This window comes from Rutidosis leptorrhynchoides, chromosome 4, assembly GCF_046630445.1.
Source record: "Rutidosis leptorrhynchoides isolate AG116_Rl617_1_P2 chromosome 4, CSIRO_AGI_Rlap_v1, whole genome shotgun sequence".
Classification (NCBI taxonomy): domain Eukaryota; kingdom Viridiplantae; phylum Streptophyta; class Magnoliopsida; order Asterales; family Asteraceae; genus Rutidosis; species Rutidosis leptorrhynchoides.
The window spans coordinates 183,537,315-183,559,811 of record NC_092336.1 but is presented as its reverse complement, the minus strand read 5'-3'; the positions used below and the strand labels follow the sequence as shown (position 1 = coordinate 183,559,811).

Below are 22,497 nucleotides of genomic sequence, written 5' to 3'. Positions count from 1 at the left end.
GCGTAAGCAGCATCTTGTCCCACTTGTTCTAGATAGGTATTCCACCATGTTAACGCTGTACCTGTGAAGGTATGCGTGGCGTACTTCACCCTATCTTCTTCATTACATTTACTTATGGCAAACACCGATTCGACCTTCTCGGTCCACCGTTTCAATCCGATTGGTCCTTCAGTTACATCAAATTCCAATGGTTTGCAGACAGTAAATTCTTTGTAGGAGCATCCTCTACGATTTCTTGTGACGTTAGTTGCATTGCTAGATTCAAAGTTATTCTTGTTGTTTTGCATTGCAGCCTGTACTGCGGCTATGTTGGCAGCAAGAAAAACACGGAAGTCTTCCTCGCTCATGTTCAAGTTCTGACGAGTAGTCTTCCTTCAAAAATAGCCAAAAGAATTAAGTTAATCATATAGAATATTAAGAGTAGTCAATAGTATTTCATAGCATAATATGAACTTATTTATAAAAGCTTTTTCTTCATATTAGCGTTTTATAAGTTTTAATTCGGGTAGTACCTACCCGTTAAGTTCATACTTAGTAGCTAACATATAATTCAACTACTACAATTCTATATGAAAAACGGATAATAATATCTCGCGTTCAAACTTTTATACAATATTTTACAAACTTACAATACCGCTTTTTACATATAGCATGAAATATAACACACAATAACTTTAATACAAGGCAGTTGCGAAGACAATTCTAGTTAATACGCAAGTCGTTCAGCAAAGGCAATAGAGACACGTAATTCATAAGTCCAGAAATAGGTCATGCATTCGGTTTTACTAGTATTATTTCACATCCTTGGTCTTGTGGAAAATAACAGTTGTGACCGTTGGCTAGGCAGCATGTTGTAACGTTTTCAAAAGGACAGGGGTTGCGTAATGACCAACAGCCTCGTAATAATCTAAAAATCTCATTTCTCACCCCCAACTACTGAATCCGTCACTTGTGGGAATGTTTTATTTAGTAGTTGCAATCCTATGTTATTTTTCTCAATTTGGTGAGAAGCGAACATTACTAACCCGTAGACATAATATGCTTCTTTATGTTGCATGTTTGAAGCTCTTTCTAAAGAACGAAGCCCTATGTTGGGATAGGTAGAGTCAAAATAGGCTCTCAACCAGTAGCGTAAAATTGCATCTGGGTTCCCCGCATTCAATGCTTTAAAGAAAACACGGCGTAACTGATGGTCTCCCCAATGTGATATACCCTATCTATTAAAGGAAAGCCTTTTATAAACTAAGGCGTGCCTGGAACATCTTTCAAATGTTTGACAAACTAATTTCGCCACAAATAATTGTGCTGATGAAATCTGACCAACTCTAGACAAGATTTCATCAATCATGTCCCCGGGTAGGTCTTCTAAAATATTTGGTTGTCTATCCTTAACGTCCATTGTGTGTTTTTATACTGTAAAAATAGACGAGGATTAGATTCGTAAAAGATAATTAACAAACAAACAAGCAATTTTTACATATAACATAAAAGTAAAATCACACTTCAATACATATATTACACATCATGATTAGTACTCTTCATTCCGACTCACTTGTTTCTTCCTCTTCGGACTTGGTTCGTTTCGCTAATTTCCTAGGGTTATATGGTGCTCCCCTAATACGAGACGTTATTTTCACAAATGGTTTAGAAAAACCTGGTGGCTTAGAGGTTCCCGGGTTATTGTTAAAATTTACGAAGTATGGATGTTTACGATACATATAAAGTTCATCGGGGTTGGAATCAGGTTTCTCTATTTTGATGCCTTTTCCCTTATTATTTTCTTTTGCTTTTTCAAATTGGGTCGAGGTAATCATCGGAATCCTTATCGGGATCCGATTCATCAGAAAACTGGTAAATTTCCCAATATTTTGCTTCCTTGGCAGAAACACCATTGACCATTTTTAACTTTGGTCCATTGGTTGAGGATTTTCTTTTATTTAACCGTTTTTCTGTAGTTATTAATATTTCTTCCTCCGGAACCTCTTCTTCTTCCGGTTCCTCCTCTTTCGGTTCCTCCTCTTCCGGTTCCTCCTCTTCCGGTTCCTCCTCGGGAATTTGTGAATCTTCCCAAAATATATTCGACTCTTCATTATTATTAGGTGAGTCGATGGGATTTGTACTAGAGGTAGACATCTATCACACAATATAAAACACGTAAAGAGATTAATATATCACATAATATTTACATGTTAATAATATATAGTTTCCAACAAAAAGTGTTAAGCAATCGTTTTTAAAGAAAACACGGTCGAAGTCCAGACTCACTAATGCATCCTAACAAACTCGATTAGACACACTAATGCAATTTTCTGGTTCTCTAAGACCAACGCTCGGATACCAACTGAAATGTCTCATTCATATTGTTTATAAACGTTCCATATAAATTAATTTCGTTGCGAGGTTTTGACCTCTATATGAGACGTTTTTTAAAGACTGCATTCGATTTTAAAACAAACCATAACATTTAAAATATTATGATGATTATCAAAAATGATAATCTGAAATATAGCGTTTTCACACGACCATTACATAATGGTTTACAATAATATTACACATCAATATATGTCTTCGAATGCAGTTTTTAAACAATATTATACAAGCATGCTGACTCCAACTCTTGTCCATAAATTAGCATGCAACAGCGGAAGCTCTTAATAATCACCTGAGAATAAACATGCTTTTAACGTCAACAAAAATGTTGATGAGTTATAGGTATAGCCTATATATTTATCAAATCGTAATAATAGACCACAAGATTTTCATTTCCATTTCTCAATAACATGCAAACTGCATAAAAATCATTCATATGATGAACACCTGGTAACCGACCTTAACAGGATGCATATAGAATATCCCCATCATTCCGGGACTCTCATCGGACATGATAAATCGAAGTACTAAAGCATCCGTAACTCGGATGAGGCTTGTTGGGCCAAATAGATCTTTCTTTAGGATTCGCATTAATTGGTGGCAATTATAATAAACACCAATTCTTAGGCTACCAAGCTAAAAAGGGGCATATTCGGTTCGATAATTCAACATAGAATGTAATTTTTGATCACTTGTGTCTATTTCGTAAAACATTTATAAAACTGCATGTATTCTCATCTCAAAAATAATAGATTTTTAAAAGTGGACTATGACTCACTTTCACTGATTTTTACTTCGTCGGAAATTAAGACTTGGCCACGGATCGATTCACGAACCTATAACAAATATATACATATATATCAAAGTATGATCGAAATGTATTCACAACATTTTTTATTACGTTTTAATGAATTAAGTTTGTTAAGTTAGCAGTCCAACGTTAGTAATCTACAACTAGTTGTCCACAGTTAGATGTACAGAAATAAATCAATATAAATTATCTCGAATCAATCCACGACCCAGTGTATACAACTCTCAGTCTAGATCACAACTCAAAGTATATATATTATTTTGGAATCAACCTCAACCCTGTATAGCTAACTCAAGCAATACTGCATATAGAGTGTCTATGGTTGTTCCCAAATAATATATATAGATGGGTCGATATGATATATCAAAACATTATCAAAACATTATATAGATGGGTCGATATGGTTATGATTTGTATAGATTTGTTACAAATTTCACGTAGCTACAACAAGTAAACTTATCCAATCTTGTTTTACCCATAACTTCTTCGTTTTAAATCCGTTTTGAGTGATTCAAGTTCCTATGGTTTCATAATGAACTGAAATTTATGAAACTAAACAGAAAAAGTATATGTTTATATTCAGAAATACAGGTTACAAGTCAATTTTGTAAGAGGTAGTCATTTCAGTCGAAAAATGACGTCTTGATGACCATTTTGAAAAACATACTTCCACTTTGAGTTTAATCATGATTTTTGGATATAGTTTCATGTTCATAATAAAAATAATTTTCCAAGAAGAACAACTTTTAAAACAAAGTTTATCATAGTTTTTAATTATCAAACCCAAAACAGCCCCTGGTTTCACTACGACGGCGTCTGTCCGATTTTACGTTGTTCTTCGTGTTTCCAGGTTTTAAATCATTAAGTTAGCATATCATATAGATATATAACATGTGTTTAGTTGATTTTAAAAGTTAATTTAGAAGGATTAACTTTGTTTGCGAACAAGTTTAGAATTAACTAAACTATGTTCAAGTGATTACAAGTTTAAATCTTCGAATAAGATAGTTATATATATATATATGAATCGAATGATGTTATGAACATAATTACTACCTCAAGTTTAGTAGGTAAACCTACTGAAAGTGACAAGAAATGATCTAGCTTCAAAGGATCTTGGATGGCTTGAAAGTTCTTGAAGTAGAATCATGACACGAAAACAAGTTCAAGTAAGATTTTTACTCGAATTAAGATAGTTTATAGTTATAGAAATTGAATCAAAGTTTGAATATGAGTATTACCTTGAATTAGAAAGATAACCTAATGTAAGTAACAAAGGTTTCTTGATCTTAGATGATTACTTGGAATGGATTAGAAAGCTTGGTAGTAGACTTGCAAACTTGAAAGTATTCTTGATTTTATGAAACTAGAACTTATAGAATTTATGAAGAACACTTAGAACTTGAAGATAGAACTTAAGAGAGATTAATTAGATGAAGAAAATTGAAGAATGAAAGTGTTTGTATGTGTTTTTGGTCGTTGGTATATGGATTAGATATAAAGGATGTGTAAGTTTGTTTTCTTGTAAATAATTCATGAATGATTTATAATACTTTTGTAATTTTGTGAGATATATCATGCTAGTTGCCAAATGATGGTTCCCACATGTGTTGGTGACTCACAAGGGCTGCTAAGAGCTGTATTATTATGTGTATATACCAATAGTATATACGTCTAGGAGCTGGGTATTGTACGAGTACGAATACGGGTGTATACGAGTAGAATTGTTGATGAAAATGAATGAGAATGCAATTGTTACATTTTTGTTAAATATAAGTACTTTGATATGTGTCTTGAAGTCTTTCAAAGGTGTACTAATACATCATAATATACTACATGTATATATACATTTTAACTGAGTCGTTAAGTCATCGTTAGTCGTTACATGTAAGTATTGTTTTGAAACCTTTAAGTTAACGATCTCATTTAATGTTGTTAACCCATTGTTTATTATATCTAATGAGATATTAAATTATTACATTATCATGATATTATGATGTATGAATATATCTTAATATGATATATATACATTAAAGTGTAGTTACAATGATAATCGTTACATATATGTCTCGTTTTGAAATCCTTAAGTTAGTAGTCTTGTTTTACATATGTAGTTCATTGTTAACATACTTAATGATATAAATAATTATCATTTTATCATGTTACATATAGTGTAACAATATCTTAATATGATACATATGTACTTAGTAAGACGTTGTCATAACGATAATCGTTATATATATCGTTTCGAGTTTCTTAATTCAATAGTCTCATTTTATGTATATAACTCATTGTTAATATACCTAGTGAGATACTTTCTTATCATAATATCATGTTAACTATATATATATATATATATATATATATATATATATATATATATATATATATATATATATATATATATATATATATATATATATATATATATATATATATATATATATATATATATATATATATATATATATATATATATATATATAACATCATATAATTTTTATAAGTTTTAACATTCATGAATCGCCGGTCAACTTGGGTGGTCAATTGTCTACATGAAACTCATTTCAAATAATCAAGTCTTAACAAGTTTGATTGCTTAACATGTTGGAAACATTTATTCATGTAAATATTAATCTCATATAATATATAATCATGGAAAAGTTCGGGTCAGTACAGTTGACTTTTGTTGACTTTTTAATTAAGGAAACTTTCCTAACTTAAAAATTTTCTAAAAATAGAAACTTTCTAAATATGGAAACTTTCTAAATTTGGAAACTTTCCTAAAATAGAAACTTTCCTAAAATATAAACTTTCCTAAAATAGAAACTTTCCAAAAAAGGAAACCTGCTAAAAATAGAAACTTTCTAAAAATAGAAAGTACGTGTCCTTACGCTGTTCTGATCAAATCGAAGCATGTTGTGTGTTGTTCTATGTTTACTTGCAACAAGTACTATAGCTATCATACTAAGACTTGACCTAAGTTAGTTATTTATATCGACCTGTTTTATTAATAGGTCGGCGTTGTGATCATTCTTGATCACTTTACTTCATTTGTTGTTCGCTATTTGTGCGGTTACTTCATTTTCGTTAAGGTGAGTTAGAGTCCCATTTTTCTATTTTATATCTTTTGGGATGAGAATACATGCATATTATTTTTTTTATATTGGACACAAGTGGAAGTTGGTTTAAGTTATTCATTGTGAGTTAAACGAAAATATTTCATAGCCTGGTAACTGTAATCACTGGTTTCTACTGGTGAACGCGAATCCTATGGATAGATCTATCGGGTTTGACAACCCCATTTCGTGCTAGTCGCGCTAGCAATTTTTGAAGACGAAGTGTATTCGTACTTCGTATTTATTTGAAGATACACCTGTTCAGTGTATATATTGTGTTTGGTAAGGGTGGAATTGGTTAAGTGGTTACCAGGTGGCTCACGGGTTAATGGAATAATGTTTTATATGTTTTCGAGCATATAATTTTTGTGGTCCAAAATAAGGCTTTATGTTTTCAAACATAAATTTTTACGGTTTAAATTAAATATTGTTTGCAATATTAAACCTATAATTCACTCAACATTTTTGTTGACAGTTACTCGCATGTTTTATTCTCAGGTTCATGATTGATTGCTTCCGCTGTGCTTAGAGAGTCTGCATATTTATGATGGAATCTTTTGTTAAACATTAACTTGCATTCTATTTTGGATACATTAAATTGTGGGTGTTTGTTGACTTTGTTTTGGTCAACTTTTGATTATGTATTTATGTATGGGTTTTTCTAAACTTACATATTTTGGTATGTTTCCTTTATAGGAAATCATTTTTAAATAAAGAATGCAAGGTTATTTATTAAATTCATTTAGAGTTATGATCAAGCTGTGGGACCAAGATAACGATGGTTGTCAAGTGTACTTTGACGGGTCGTTAAACATTCTTTCAAGAGGAAGACGAGTTGTAAGGTTGGTTGGTGAAGAAGGGGAAAAATTATGAAAGGGTGAAAGGTAGGTGAATCTTTTGACTTTTAAGAGATTTGATAGACTTTGGTTTCTCGGAGTATCTTTTTTTTTTATATAGAATGGCTCGAATCTCACGATAAGTTCCTTGGGAGATGCGTATTTTATCAAGACTTTTGTCTAGAATTTTCCTTGACTCTTCCGGCAGTCCTTCTGGGTTACTACTTCGGGTTTTTTCTTGCCTTTAATAGAGACTTTGCTCTTTTCATAATAAATTTTTTTTAAACATGCCCTTTTCTTCATAATTTTTGTCTTTTGCTCCTGTTGCCCATAGAGGAAGTGATAACTCACCGAAAATAGGTCTTTGACCTATCAAAAACATTCGGGGATTCGGAAACTTTTGACAAGTTCTTTTGAAGTGAACTTGATCGATCTATCTCTTTATTGGTCTCTGGATCTTCTTGAAAAAATAGGAAAGAAATGAAGGTGAATGGGTAGTGTATTTAGGTGTTCTGGGTTAGTGAATAGTTTCATCAACTCTTTTGAGATGAGTTGGTCGATTAAAGCTTTTTAGGAAGTGGAAATGGAAGCTTTTGGGAGTGGAAATGGTTGGTTTGGTCTTCTCTATTCGGAATGCTTTCAGAAGGAGAATCGCACCTACACCACTTATGATGCTTACTAACCATTGTCCTTGAAACGTATGTCAAAACCAAGTTCTAACTCAATCCGTACACCGGCACGCTCATCAAATGAATTGACAAAGTATTGTAGATTGGATTGTTCATACAAGAACTTTCGGTCCAAGAATTCCTTACTGTTAGAACTCAGGAATTGCATAGATTGTGTGTTAAGACTTAGAATGGTGGGATATTGAAGAGGGCTATAAATATCCCACAAGGCATCCTTAGAAGTGAGTCATTCACACACATAGCTAAAGATTAGAAAAGAGTTCAAGAGAGTTGTGGAAAAGTCAATCTTGACCAATTGACTTTTCCTCTTAATATTCATATAAATATTTATAGATATTTATACATTCTTACGATATTCATCACAATACAACCCAACAAGTGGTATCAGAGCAAAAGCTTTTAGCATCGATATGAGAATATCGTGCGTATCTTCATATCACCTTAAAATCGAATCTTCATTGAATCTTCAAATCTTCATACACATCTTCATATCTTCATCGAATATTGTTACCGAATCTTTGAATCTTCATATCAAAAATTTACCAAACCCGAAAAATTTACCGAATCACAACAATTTTAATTTTCTATTTTACAAAAACAAAAAATTAGAAATAAAAAATTAAATACCGAATCTTTTATTTCTCTCTCTCAAACTCTTATCTTACAGATACTTTACCAAATATTAATCTAACATCTCAACTCTCTTTCCTGAGTACCGAGTTTAATACCGAGTGTTCATCAACAAAAACATTCATCGATCTATCTATCATCTTCAACATCTTCATAACCGAGTTTGAATATTTTCATAATTACTGATGTGCGTAGAGGTGTATACGAAATAGTTATATTTTTATTGCGAAATACTATTAAATACGATACAATTTTACACAAGTTATTTATTTATTTATAGAGTGGATATACCTAAACCTTACTACAACACTTATAGGCAGTGTACCTAATCATACAGTAGTGTAGTTTTTAGTAAGTCCGGTTCATTCCACAGGGATCTAGCCAAGTTTAACGCTATATTTTTAAAACTATATTTGTAAATATATATATATATATATATATATATATATATATATATATATATATATATATATATATATATATATATATATATATATATATATATATAAGTAGTATTATTATTATAAAAGGGGGTTTTTACCGTTTAATGACCGGTTTGTCGATTTTAAAACTTTAGTCGCAGTTAAAACCAAATGTAAAATATTAAAAATAAAAATAACTTATTTTAAAGCGTAAAGTAAATAATGATAAATGAAATTGCGATAAATTAAAATGCGATAAATAAAATGACAATAAATAAAATTGCGATAATTAAAAAGTATGATAATTAAAAGTGCAATTAAATAAAATGACAGTAAATAAAAGTGCGATAAAATATGAAATAAAGGAATTATGCTTATTTAAACTTCCATAATCATGATGTTCGACGTGTTGATTTTAGTTTATTACCATGGGTTAATTGTCCTTTGTCCTGGATTATTCAATATGTCCATACGATTTTGTCCATAATAGTCCATCAGTCATAAATATAAAGTGCGAGAGTCTTCGTCAAATTATCCTTATACCCGAAGTCAAATATTCCAACTAATTGGGGATTCGAACTGTAACAAGCTGTAACAAGGTCTTAATACTTTGTTTAATGAATACACCAGGTTATCGACTGCGTGTAATCCAAAGTTTTATTACTTTGTTAACAATTACACCAATTACCCTTTTATGTAATTCACCCCTGTTTCAAAAAGTCTATTGATTATTAATCCATCCCCATATCCGGTCAAATGCATAATTATTGGTATTTATAGATATCCCGCGCACCGTACCCCGTCAAGCGTATGTGGTTATATATAAATACGTCAAATTATAAGTCTATATATTAAATTAACGAGGTATCATTTAGTTAATATAAAGCCCATTAATAGCCCATAGTCTAATTTCCACAAGTGTCGTTCTTTTGTCTAAACCTCAATTATGGTACAAATCCCAATTACCCAATCTTAATATTTAGCCTAACATCACGATTATTTCGGCTTAAATAAGCATAATAATAACTTAGCTACGAGACATTAATTTAAAAAGGTTGAACATAACTTACAATGATTAATAATAGCGTAGCTTTACACGGACAGAATTTCGACTTACACACTTACAACATTCGCTAACATAGCCTTATTATTATTAATCTTAAATTAAAATTAAAATTAAAAATATAATATATATATATATATATATATATATATATATATATATATATATATATATATATATATATATATATATATATATATATATATATATATATGTGAGAGAGAGATTGAAAATATGTGTTTACATTCGACTGAATTCGTTGCTTTTTATAGGATGTGGCCTGATACTGTTCACCATGCGATCGCATGGCATTTGTGCCTTCTAGCCATGCGATCGCATGGCCTTCTTTTACAGCTCACATACTTTTGTTTGTTTATTTGCCGACGGTTTATATATATAATATAATATATATTATTTTAAGAATTATTTATATATTATATTATATTTATGTGCATAGTTGACTTGTAATTTTTAGTCCGTTGGGTCGAGCGTTGAGAGTTGACTCTGGTCCCGGTTCCGGATTTTCGAACGTCCTTGCGTATAATTTAATATCTTGTACTTTGCGTTTTGTGTCTTGTTCTCTTGTAATTTTGAGACGTTTCTCATTAATAATTTGAACCACTTTGATTGTACTTTGTACTTTTTAGCTTTTTGTTCGTTTGCGTCTTAAATTCTTCGAATCTGTCTTTTGTCTTCACCTTTTATTATTTAAATGAATATCACTTGTAAATAGAACAATTGCAACTAAAAGCTTGTCTTTCTTGAGGGATAATGCTATGAAATATATGTTCTTTTTTAGCATTATCAAATATTCCCACACTTGAGCGTTGCTTGTCCTCAAGCAATATAGTCTTGAAATAAAAATACTAGAATCACTTCTTTATTCTTCACACTTTGTACATCAATGATTTCTATACGGCGGTATAAACAATGATAGTAACTTTGTGGTTTACAGTCCCACATGACTATGAAAATTTAGATCCTTAAGAAAATTGGATCTTTATGAAAACATTTGATCTTTTGAAAATTTTAATCTTGCTTTTACCCTAGATAAGTTTTCCGGAATAACCCTTCATCGGTGTTTGCAAATTGTTTTTGTGGGTTTGGTGGGTTTCAGATTTGAAAATTTTAGCTCAAAACTTGAGGTTTTGTGTCACCCACTTGCTAACCTTGTATTAGGAAAGCAACACGTCCAGTATACTTGCTCCGTATATTACCTTTTGGTAAACTACCGTCCGGTTGTAAAGGAAAGAGTTGAACAAGCAACTGTTGAGGCAATGTCCCGTGACATGCTTTTGATTATGGTCTATAACGTGTCGGATGCAATTACTATCCTTTGTAGGAGCAATAGTAAAGATCACCCTTTAGTTTTTTAGTCTGGCACACGGTCCTGTCTTCGACCATGCTATGCAACCACCGTTCTTACGGTTGATACCCGATTTGGTGCAGGTGACCTAATGAATTCCAGGTGAATTCCTAGGATTTTACGTTCAATGGTAATGAACGCATTGAAAATGGGGTTTTCAGAAAACAAATCGGTTTGTAATTTGATCAAAATATTTTCTCGTTCAAGCTCTAGTTTAGATATCATTAAATTCCATGAGTTTGTAATTCTCAGTCTTTAAGGTCAATCTCAAGGATTGAGTAATATCAGACTTAAAAGCTGATTTTTTTTATCTTTAAGGAGATTATCCTTTCTGGAGATCTGATTCATTAGTCTTATAAGCTAATTTGCACGGTGCCCCCATTGTACGAGACAGATCCTCTCATGGTTAGGATAAGTCTGACCACTTGGTGACCCTGTTTGATGCCGAGGTCCGTGGATTTCCAGCTGATTTTCGAGAAAACTTTTCAAGGTTTTTCGTAGACTCTACAACTGGTCTGGACGACAACTTCCTGACCTAAATCAAGAAGCGCGTGTCTTTTTCGGAAGACTTTACTTCTTTTTAATGATAGAATTGATTCATCGTGTAGATCCATATTTTCTTTCAAATATATTACAATTTTCCGGGTAAAACAGTTAATTTTGTTCAAAACAAAAGTATCTTCAATTATTTGTACAAAAATATGTGACATATGTTCTAAATAACTTGGTAAATTTTTCCCACACTTGGCTTTATTTTCCTTTCTTTGACTTTTTATTTTCCTCTATTCAATTTTAAATGAATTCTAACATTTTGGGTTGTTTCTCAATTTATGTCCTTTCCGAGGTAACAATAATTTCGGTGTTAACACCTAGTTTTATCGTTCATAAATTTGTATAAACATGATTTTAAGTTCATTTAATTCAAAATTTTGAAAATTTTTACTAAAATTGGGTAGTCAGTATATAAGACTAGGGCTGTTCTTTATTATCAGAGAACACTAGATTCTAATACAACTACTGCGTTACTAGTATTTTTAATGGTAATCAAGTGTTTAAATTTAAAATTTTAAAAATTCAAAAGAATTTAACCCCTTCCCACACTTAAGATCTTGCAATGCCCTCATTTGCAAGAAATCAGTACAATTTAAATTATTGAGGGTGATTAGCGTAGAAAAATGATTAAATTTTACCAAAGTTTTCAAACATATTGGTTTTTTTTTTAATGTTTTTGGCATACTTTAGATCAATAAGATTAAAAATAATGATAATAAAATTTCTCGTTCCGCCCTCGGGTAAAGCAATTTCGGTTCAATGACCTAGTCTTCAACTCACGACGAATTTTAAAAATCATATTTTTAGCTTAGTGAAATAAAGTAAATTTTTATGTCTAAATTCACACCAAACTTAAATTTAAAATGCATAAAATTAAAAATTCATTTAAATATAATTAATATTTTTAATTTTACAAACTTATATTAAAAATAGTAGTTTAAAATATTTACAAACTTAAATATATTGATTTTAAAAATTTATAATATTAATTTTAAAAACATGGTAAAGATAAAATTAAAAATCTTTTTGGTCTTTCATCCCACTTTAATAAATCAAATATTATCAAAAATATACGCCCCTCTTTTCGGTAAAGTAATTTCGGTTCCATAACCTAGTTTTACTCCTGACGAATTTTTGAAATATTTTGGGTTGATTGATTAAAGATATTTATACCTTAAGAATAAACGATAAATTTTGCAGTGATGTAATAAATTTTTGCATAATATTAATAATTTCGGTTACGCATACATACCAATTTAATACTTTATAGCGAACGATTCATCGTTTATTATTAAAAGGTTAAAAGCAATAAAAATAAAAATAAAAACTGTACATACTTACCTGTGAGAAAGAATTCTCAGAGACCTGCTTTAGCTGACTCATAGGAGAGTCGTGTGATTTGGTTCTCCATAGCTATGTAAGCGTAACCTCGATTCTTCAATATCTTTTCTTCTAAACATATAAACGGTCCTTCTCTGCATAGAGTAACAAATTCGGTATTTGAATATGTTTGATTGTTCGAACATTTACCTTCATGTGACCATTTTCCGCATTTATGACATCTTTCAAGGTGTCGTGCTCTTCTTTTTGTTGCGGACTTTGATTTGCCTTTACCAAAATGTATCTTATGATGATCTTTCCTGAGTTCTTTTCTTACTCCGTCCATTTTGCCTCTTATGAATGATACCAATTCACTCGGAAGAGTGTCATTATTACGTTTAGTAATCATAGCATGTAGCATTAGACCATGGTTTAGTTCAAAGGAATTCTTCATCTCGTAAAACCTAAAAAAAAAAAATTCAGAATGGAGGGAGAAGACTAGTTCTTTAGGGTCTGCTAGGGAAAGACCATTCGGATTCCATTCTCAGAAACTACACGAAAACAGAATATCTAACTCTAACAGAAATACATATTACCCTAAAAAGATTCGAATCTCCCCACACTTAGTTAGTTGTGGTGTCAAAATTGTGATTAACTTCGATTTCAATTGGACTATCAACAACTTGTATATCTCTGACTTTTGCTTCAAGCCAATTGTTGATTTCCTCTGTAATTTTCACAAATTCAACTAACATTGCCTTTTCTTTAGGCGACAAATTGGATACTAATCGGTTACATAACTTAAAGTTCTCCTTAATCGTAGCATTTTGAATCCGTTTATAAAGTTTCTTCGTTGAACTGTTAAAAACGGGTTCATCTAAATTCGTATCAACAACGGGTTCTTTGTTATCAGGTCATCATTGGTTGTTGCTTTATCTTCCCCACACTTAGGCATTTTTATTGGTTTAACAGTTTTGGTTGGTGGAGATCTAAACTTTCGGTTCACAAAGGTAACCGATTTGTCACCATCCCTAAGTGTCATTCTACCTTCTCTTACATCAATGAATGCCTCGGTGGTTGCTAAAAATGGGCGACCTAAAATTAGATGAAGTTTGTAACAATGACACTCGTAATAACTATGAAGTTTTAGGTCGCCCATTGCTATGAAGTTTTAGGTCGCCCATTGCTAGACCATGGTTTAGTTCAAAATTGTTTGCTATTCTAACCGGGTGTTTAATGGTTTGATCAAATAATTGAACACCTATTCTGGTTGGTCTTAATTTACCCACACCTAATCTTTTATATAAGGAAAGAGGCATAACATTTGCACTTGCTCCTAAATCTGCGAGTCCATTATACATAGCACCATCGTTAAGCATGCAAGAAATGATAAATTCACCTGGGTCTCCTACTTTAGTAAGTAGAGTTGGTTTGTTACCCTTTTCCAAGTGATCTTTTCTTGGTTCTTTCACTTTTACTTGAACTTCTTGTTCACATTTTTCTTCGTTTCTTGGAATGGGAAGTTTGTATAAGAATTCTTCTTCATCACTCCAATTTGAAGCTTCCCCGTCTTCCAATTTTGGTTTTTCATATGTTGTTGATAACATATTTATATTTTCATTCTGAGGGTTTTCTTGGGTGGTGAAATTATGATTGACTTCATTGTCGACTTTCATCGGACCATGTATGCAATGTTTAACTCTGTGACCATTAACTTTAAATTCAATCCCATTTGAATTTATTAACTCTATTGTTCCGTATGGGAAAACTCTTTTGACTATGAATGGTCCAGACCATCTTGATTTCAATTTTCCAGAAAATAGCTTGAATCGTGAATTGAAAAGAAGAACTCTGTCTCCTTCTTTAAATTCTTTTGAACTTCTGATTCTTTTATCATGCCATTTCTTCGTTCTTTCCTTATAGATTAACGAATTTTCATATGCTTCATATATTAATTCTTCTAATTCGTTTAGTTGAATTAACCGTAGACGTCCAGCTTCATGTAAATCAAGATTACATGTCTTCAAAGCCCAAAATGCTTTGTGTTCAATTTCTACTGGAAGGTGACATGCTTTTCCGTAAACGAGTCTAAAAGTTGTGGTTCCAATTGGAGTTTTGTAGGCTGTTCTAAAAGCCCAGAGTGCATCCTCCAATTTCATGGACCATTCCTTCAGATTTGATCCTACGATTTTCTCTAGAATACGTTTTAATGCTCGGTTGGTATTTTCAACTTGTCCACTTGTTTGTGGATGATAAGCGGTCGAGATTTTATGAGTTACTCCATATCTTTTAAGAACTTTCTCAAGTTGATTATTACAAAAATGAGTACCCCGATCACTTATTAAAGCTTTCGGTGTTCCAAACCTTGCAAAAAGACGTTTTAAGAAGTTGACTACAACTCGCGCATCGTTAGTTGGGAGAGCTTGTGCTTCCGCCCATTTAGATACATAATCAATGGCAACGAGAATGTAGAGATTGCTATGAGATTTTGGAAATGGACCCATAAAGTCAATACCCCATTCGTCAAATACTTCACATACTTGAATGACATTTCGTGGCATTTCATCACGTTGACTTATTTTTCCGGCCCTTTGACAAGCATCACAGGATTTGCAAAGAAGGTGTGTGTCTTTGAAAATTGTAGGCCAATAGAATCCAGCGTCATAGACTTTTCTTGCTGTGAGTTGAGGCACATAATGCCCTCCTGTTAGTCCTGTGTGACAATGGTTTAAGATTTGACGAGCTTCATCTCCGAATACGCATCGGCGTATTATTCCATCGGGACAACTTTTAAACAAATATGGATCTTTCCAAAAATAGTGTTTTATATCACTAAAGAATTTCTTTCGTTTTTGGTACGACAACCCTTTTTCAAGGAATCCACATACTAAATAGTTTGCATAGTCTGCAAACCATGGAATTTCATTATAATCTATCTTCAATAGATATTCATCAGGAAAGTTATCTTGTATGGCCGATTCATTTAGAACTTCTAATTCAGGATTTTCAAGACCAGAAAGATGATCAGCTGCAAGTTTTTCTGCTCCTTTTTTGTCTCGAATTTCAATATCGAACTCTTGTAAGAGTAAGATCCAACAGATTAATCGTGGTTTGGCATCTTATTTCGAAAATAGGTATCTAAGAGCATAATGGTCGGTATAGACCACCGTTTTAGCTAGAACGAGATATGAAAAAATTTGTCAAAAGTAAAGACAATAGCAAGGAGTTCTTTTTCAGTAGTTGTGTAATTCGTTTGTGCTCCTTGTAATGTCTTACTAGCATAATAAATAGGTTGAAATCTTTTTTCAATTCTTTGACCTAAAACGGCTCCCATTGCAAAATCAATTGCATCGCACATAAGTTCAAATGGTAGATTCCAATTTGGAGTTATCATGATCGGCGCATTAGTGAGTTTTTCTTTAAGAATATTAAAAGATTTGATGCATTCATCTGAAAAGATGAATGGAGCATCCTTTTCTAGGAGTTTATTCATAGGAGTGGCAATTTTAGAAAAATCTTTTATGAAACGTCGGTAAAAACCGGCATGCCCTAGAAAACTCCTAACTCCTCTAACATTGGTGGGATATGGAAGTTTAGCAATTACATCTACTTTAGCTCTATCCACTTCAATTCCTTCCTTTGAAATTTTATGACCAAGAACGATGCCTTCTCTAACCATGAAATGACATTTCTCACAATTAAGTATTAGATTTGATTGTTCGCATCTAATAAGCATTCGCTCAAGATTAACTAGACATGATTCAAATGTATCACCGAAGACTGAAAAGTCATCCATGAAAACTTCCATGCATTCTTCTATCATGTCGTGAAAAATTGTCATCATGCATCTTTGAAAGGTTGCAGGGGCGTTGCAAAGTCCAAATGGCATGCGTTTGTAAGCAAAAGTACCATAAGGGCACGTGAAAGTGGTTTTTTCTTGGTCCTCGGGTGCTATTGGAATTTGAAAATATCCGGAAAAACCGTCAAAAAAATAATAGTAACTATTTCCGGCTAATCTTTCCAACATTTGATCAATGAAAGGTAAGGGAAAGTGATCTTTTCTGGTGGCGTCATTTAATTTTCTATAATCTATACAAACATGCCATCCTGTTACAGTCCTAGTAGGAATAAGCTCATTTTTTTCATTTGTGATGACAGTCATGCCACCCTTCTTAGGTACACATTGAACTGGGCTTACCCATAGACTATCAGAGATTGGATAAATTAAACCTGCATCAAGCAGTTTAATAATTTCTTTCTTAACAACATCTTGCATATTAGGATTTAGTCTTCGTTGGCGTTGCACATACGTTTTATGACCTTCTTCCATAAGGATTTTATGTGTGCAATACGAAGGACTTATACCTTTAATGTAATGAATCTTCCATGCAATAGCTGGTTTATGAGCTTTTAGCACAGAAATGAGTTGAGATTTTTCATTTTCCGTAAGAGAAGATGATATTATTACAGGTAATTCAGATTCACCATGTAAATAAGCGTATTCCAAATGATTTGGAAGTGGCTTTAACTCTAATGTCGGTGGTTCTTCTATCGATGATTTGTATCGATATCTGTCTTCTTCTTTTAGTATTTGAATTTCTTCTGTTGTTGGTTCATATCCATTAGCCATGAGTGTAGCTAACATTTCAGCTTCGTCAATTGGTTCAGTTCTTTCTCCTAAAGAACATTCTCCTGTTCCTTGTAATTCTGGAAATTCTTCTAACAATTCTGCATGTGAATCTATAGTTTGAATATAATAACATGTATCATCTGCAGATTGCGGTTGTTGCATGACACTATCAACAGAAAAGGTAACACTCTCGTCCTCTATACTTAGGGTCAGTTTCTTACCGAACACGTCGATTATTGCTTTAGCCGTGTTTAAGAATGGTCTTCCTAATATGAGAGGAACTCGAGAATCCTCTTCCATGTCCAGAATAAAAAAATCTACTGGAAATACTAAAGTACCAACTTTAACTAGCATGTTCTCCATTATCCCTCTAGGATATTTTACTGATCGATCTGCTAGTTGTATGCTTATTCGTGTTGGTTTCAATTCTCCGAGGTCTAGTTTAGTGTATAGTGAATACGGCATTAAATTTATACTAGCACCTAAATCTGCCAATGCTTCTATTGAACTAAGACTACCCAGAAAACATGGAATTGTGAAACTTCCTGGATCTGATAATTTTTCTGGTATCTTATTCAATAGCACTGCAGAACAATTAGCATTCATAGTAACAGCTGAGAGTTCTTCCATTTTCTTTCTATTTGTGATTAGATCTTTCAAGAATTTAGCATATCTAGGCATTCCTGAAATCACATCAATGAAAGGAAGATTTACATTTATTTGTTTAAACATATCAAAGAATTTGGATTGCTCAGCTTTAAGTCTTTCTTTTCTCATTTTACTCGGGTAAGGAAGTGGTAGTTGATATGGTTTAACATAAGGTTTTGCCTTAACTGTGTTATCTTCATTAATCTTTTCAACTACCAGTTCTGTTTCCATATCTTGTTCAGGTTGTTGTGCCTGTGGAGTGGGAATAGCGTCATCAGAAATTACAGGCATTTCAGGTAGTTTAAGTTTAATACCACTTCTTGTGGTAATGGCTTTAACTGTTTCATTCCGGGGGTTAGCATTTGTATCGCTAGATAAACTTCCCGGTTTTCTTTCACCTATCAACCTTGCTAGGTTACTCACTTCTTGTTCCAGATTTTGAATAGAAGCTTGTTGATTTCTAAATGCTTGAGAATTTTGTTCATTGGTTTGTTTCTAAGATGTGAAAAATTGAGTTTGAGATTCAACTAGTTTTGACATCATGTCTTCTAGATTTGTCCTTTTATCATCAGTTTGTGGTAGTTTATTTGGAAAAATAGGTCTTTGCTGATTGTAAGTATTGTTGGATACTTGTTGATTGCTAGGACCTTGTTGGTTGTTGTATAGAATATTTTGGTTATAATTCTGATTTTAATTGTAGATTGGTCTTGGCGGTTGATAATTATTTTGATAATTATTTCCAGGCCTTTGGTTCATGTATGAAACATTCTCTCTTTGTTCCATTGTTTGTTCAATACTGAGACAATCTTTTGTCAAATGTGGTCCTCCACACTGCTCACAACTAATTCGTATTGAGTGAATATCTTTAGTCATCTTTTCCATTCGTCTCTCGACAGCATCTATCTTTGCGGAAATGGAATCAAAGTCATGGCTAGAATCGGCTCTAGCTGCTTTAGATGATCTAACGATATCTTTTTCTTGGTGCCACTCATGTGAGTGGGAAGCAGTGTTATCAATAATTTTGTAAGCTTCAGTTGCGGTTTTCTTCATAATGGAACCACCAGCTGCTATATCGATGTCTTTTCTTGTAGTGATGTCGCATCCTTGGTAGAATATTTGTACTATTTGATAAGTGTCTAAACCATGTTGCGGACATCCTCTCAACAATTTTCCAAATCTTGTCCATGCTTCATATAAAGTTTCAATTGGCTTCTGTGTGAACGTAACAATTTCTCCTTAAAGTCTCACGGCTTTAGATGCTGGAAAGAATTGTTTAAGAAATTTTTCAACTAAAACATCCCATGTATCAATCGCCCCTTCAGGTAACGATTCTAACCAATCTTTGGCTTCTCCCTTTAAAGTCCAGGGAAATAACATGAGATAAATCTGTTCATCCTCCACTTCTCGGATTTTAAATAGAGTACAGATCCTATTAAAAGTACGAAGATGTTCGTTTGGATCTTCCTTCGGCGCACCACTAAATTGGCATTGATTAGTTACCATGTGTAGGATTTATCCTTTGATTTCATAATCTGGCGCATTAATGTCTGGTTGAGTAATTGCGTGACCATGGCCAGTGTGTTTAGCTCTCATTCGGTCTTCTATACTTAGAGGTTCCAGATTTTCCATGATTGAATTTGTTGAATCTGAATCACTAAGGGATTCTGATTTAATGGTTTCTTCCTCGACAATCTCTGGATGAGTGATTTGTGGTTCAGGAGGAATGATTAGTGGTTCAGGATCTCTGAATTGTCCCTGAATATCCTCCGGATTCTCAATTGTGAGGTCGGGTTCAAAAAATGGATTATCGAAAATTTCAATTGGAGTACTTGGTCGACTTGATGACGATTCTAAAGAAAAATCAACGGCGACAATATTGGCTAGATGTCTTGATCGAGTTACAGGTGGTGAACGTATGAAAGGTGGTGAACGTTTTGCTCGGTGCATTCACTGAATATCCTATTAGTTATAAAAAATAAAAATTACATAAGTTATCAAATTAATAGACTTTTCTGATTTTGCCCACGTTTCAAATAGCCAGTAGATGCAGCTAGTAGCCAGGACCCTTTAAATCGGAAGCCCACAACTCGCCACTAACAAATCCAACTATTACTACGAACCAGAAAATTTTAGATGTCTATCAATTTAACCACTTAAAACAATTTTTCGTCGAAATTTAAAGAAATTTTAGAGAAGAAATAGAAAATTCTATATCCTAAAACCTTGAGCGTCGAGAAATAAGAAAGAAAAAGAGTGCGTCGAAAAACTTCGAAAAATAAAAGGTCGAAAAATAAGCGTCGAAAAATAATAAAATGCAGCGTCGAAACTTAAAAGTCTAAAAACTAAATATTAAAACTTATGTCTTAAAGGTATTAAAGCTTAAAAGGAATTCTATATCCAAAATGGCAATAACTTAAAAAGGTACTAAAGTCTATTAAATATTAAAGCGATAAGCGACGTCGTAAAATTCTAAAGCACCTAAATCTTAGTCTAAAGAAAAAGAACTTAAGGGATTTTACGGCAAATCCTAAAAATCTAGAAATAAAAATAACTACGGCAAAATACTAGATTAAAAACTAATTACGAACGAAAAATATACAAATTATGAATTAACGATAAAAATGATACGAAATATAAAAATGAAAACTTAAGGTTATAAAAATACAATTTTTATATTATTATTTTATAAAAGTGTTAATTATAAATTAATAATACTAATTAAAACTTATAATTATTAAACAACACTTAACTAATTATATTAAATTAAACCCTAATTCTAATTAATAATAATAATAATAATTAAACCGAACCCTAATTTGACATTCCAATGTTTCAGACCAGTCAAATCATCTCATGCGACCGTATGAGGTTTGTGAACGTTTTCCATGCGTTCGCATGGAGCTGGTTACCAGGCCGGATAGTTTGGGCCGCTTCAGTTGAGCCCGTATACTTTTTATTTATATTTTTAATTTTTAATTTTCTGTTTTATATTTATATAAAGTATTTATATAAACTAAATAAAAACCTATATTTTTACAAACTAAAATAGAAATAGAAATATTTTATAATTTTATATATTTTAAACAAATTCTTAAAAATATATATATATTTTTTCTTTTTTTCTGATTTTTAATTTATAAAAATATTATTATTATTATTGTAATAATGTATTAATTTTTTAAATTTATAAAACTAATTAACACTTAAAACTTAAAATACAAATTTAAATAATAAAACTAAAACTAAAAACTAATTAAATAATTAAAACCTAATTAGGGTTAATTAATAATAATAATTAATAATACTTTGTAACCCTAATCGTATCAGGTACCAGACGTGTTAGAGGTTACCATGCGTTCTCATGGGTTTATGCCTTCACTCTCATGCGATCGCATGGAGTGCAGGTTCAGATCAGATGCAGGTCAGAATATCACCGGTTCAGTTTTTTTTTTTTTTTTTTTTTTTTTTACTTTTACGTTTTACTTTTTTTTATATTTTTGTATTTCAATATTTATATGAAAAATATTTTTACAAAAATAACTTAAAAACTAAAAAAAACTTTTTTTTATATATATAGCGTTTCGCTTTCAGTTTCCCCGGCAGTGGCGCCAAAAATACTTGATGTGCGTAGAGGTGTATACGAAATAGTTATATTTTTATTGCGAAATACTATTAAATACGATACAATTTTACACAAGTTATTTATTTATTTATAGAGTGGATATACCTAATCCTTACTACAACACTTATAGGCAGTGTACATAATCGTACAGTAGTGTAGTTTTTAGTAAGTCTGGTTCGTTCCACAGGGATCTAGCCAAGTTTAATGCTATATTTTTAAAACTATATTTGTAAATATATAAATATATATATATAAGTAGTATTATTATTATAAAAGGGGCGTTTTACCATTTAATGACCGGTTTGTCGATTTTAAAACTTTAGTCGCAGTTAAAACCTAATGTAAAATATTAAAAATAAAAATAACTTATTTTAAAGCGTAAAGTAAATAACGATAAATGAAATTGCGATAAATTAAAA

At 32.0% G+C, this 22,497-nt stretch overlaps 1 non-coding gene across 1 annotated transcript; it reads left to right on the top strand.

Moving 5' to 3' along the window:
- The first annotated feature begins 19,594 nt into the window (after positions 1 to 19,594).
- Positions 19,595 to 19,701, top strand: LOC139845966 (small nucleolar RNA R71). Its single transcript, XR_011758716.1, has one exon. It is a non-coding gene; the product is annotated as a small nucleolar RNA R71 (small nucleolar RNA).
- Positions 19,702 to 22,497: the final 2,796 nt, after the last annotated feature.